This window comes from Tupaia chinensis, unplaced genomic scaffold (genome assembly GCF_000334495.1).
Source record: "Tupaia chinensis unplaced genomic scaffold, TupChi_1.0 Scaffold000214_1, whole genome shotgun sequence".
In the NCBI taxonomy this organism is placed as follows: Eukaryota; Metazoa; Chordata; class Mammalia; order Scandentia; family Tupaiidae; genus Tupaia; species Tupaia belangeri.
Genome location: NW_006159689.1, coordinates 263,646 through 265,791, shown reverse-complemented (window position 1 = coordinate 265,791; position 2,146 = coordinate 263,646).

Below are 2,146 nucleotides of genomic sequence, written 5' to 3'. Positions count from 1 at the left end.
CGGTCGGACGGGGCGGGCAAGGGGACTCATGCAAATGACAGGGCCGGGCGGGGTAAGGCCGGCCGCGGGTCGCCAAACCGACCTTCCAAATCGCAGAAGAGCGCCCCTCCCTCTGCCGACCCGCGAGCGTTGGGTTTCAGGCCCAGGGCCTGATCAAACGCCATAGCAATTGGGTTCTCCTCCTTGGGCCAGGGGAGTGGACGATGATTTCTGTTTTTGTAGAAAGACAGAGTACCAGAGCGTGCGCAGCATGGTTAGATCTGGCTATGCCGAATGTCACGACAGGTGACGAGAAGGGGGCTAGGGTGCCATAGAATCCACACAGATAAATGTTAGGAAGGCAAGTACCACGCCCTCACCGCCACCTCCCCTGCCCAGCTGGGAGTTTTACATAAACAGCATCAGCATTGCCCGCCAGCTGCAGACTGGACAGGCTCAGCTGGAGGGAGAGGTTTTATGCAGATTGGCTCCTCGAGGTCTGTTCCCTGCTTTGTGAGGGTGAGAGTGGCAGGGTGGATCCAATGAGCTGGTGTGGCCAAGTGAGAGATGATGTGATTTGAGAGGCTAAAAAACAGCCCAGAAAAGACACCTATACCTGAATCCCTGGAACTCACCAAGAGACAGACACTTTGCAGATACACTTGTTTTAAGATACTGAGATGGGGGTTGTTTGGGTGGACTTTTTTTGTATGTTTGTTCAGAGATTTTTGCTATATAGCACACGAGCTCCCATGGAGAGACAGAAGGCAAGAAATCACCCCTGGGGGGGAGTGGCCACGCCGCAATTCCTTCCCCTCCATTCTCTTGGGATTTGGGGCACGCTCACATAAGGCACCTGGTGTGAGTTTTACCCGGTGGACTACGTGGGAGTCCAGCAACATAGCCAGTAAGCCATCTGCTGGCCCCAGTTTGGGTGGACTTCATGCACTTAGAAGCATCTTTGTGAGAGAGAAGCAGAGGGAGGCCCGATACAGAAGTGGAAGAACTGTGACCCGGAGACAGCTGGGAATGCTGGCCACTCCGGGAAGCCAGAAGCGGAAAAGAAGGGACTGTCTCGCATCCCATATCAGGATGTGGCCCTACCAACACCGAGATGCTGGCTCCCGATCTCCAGAATCGTGAGAGAATTCCTGCTGTCTTTAGCCACCAAATTCGTGATTTGTCACAGCAATCATAGGAAGTTAATAGGAGTAGGCTGTTAGCAGTGGACAGGGTCAGAAATGATTGGATTTAGGTATCTTTCTGGAGCCAAGACTAACAGGGCTCTTGTCATCTGAATGTGGTTCAGGTGTTCCTGAAGGAAGAGTCACAGCCGAGTTCCAGGTTTTTGGTCTAAGCACCATGGACCAGGCTGGCAGAGAGGACAGATTATTAGGTGGTGTCTGCCACGATCCCGTCTGAGGGGACACCAGCCAGCACGTGTTACATCCTCCAAGCTCCCAAGTCCTTCCATGTAGGTGTCCCTTGCTGGGCACAGGGGGCCCAGAGAGGTAATGGGCACGCAGATGAACCCGGAGTTCAAAGACGGTTATGCTAAATTGAAAATAAATACAATAGGCTGAAAAGGGAAAAGAAAAATCCAGACAGTTATGCCGGCAAGCTGAGCCTGTCGGCCATCGCTCAGTTCAGTCAAGGAGCCTTTTTAGAACACTCAAGAAAGCATATCCAGGACCTGGGCCGGGGTTCGCGCCAACTTTTGGTGGGACAGAGGGAGAGGGTCCAACAAAGGAGAGGAGGAACCCACGCGGGAGTCCCCTAGGTGGAGGGAGCCGCGTGCGGAGGAGGGAAGAGACACACGTGCCCTGCGGTCGGGGCGTGTGACACGAGGTCCCGCCAGCGCAGAGAGCGCCCCCGCGGCGGACTCGCGGCTCGTCAGTCATCCCAAGGGAACGGGAGGGGGCTTCCGCAGGCCATCGAGGCCTCTCCTGGAGGAACCTGCTGCCGCAGGAGCTGCCGGCTGCGGGCCGGGCGGCGCAGAGTGGCTCCGGAGGCTCCTATGGGAGACCTGCATCCCGCGTGGCCGGCTCGCTGGTGGCAACCGGGCGGGACCGAAGGCGAGCGCGAAACAGGCACGTCATGAGCGACTGCCTGGAGGGGCCACAAGAGCTGCGCAGCGTCGGGGCCAGGCTTGGCCCTGCCCCACCTG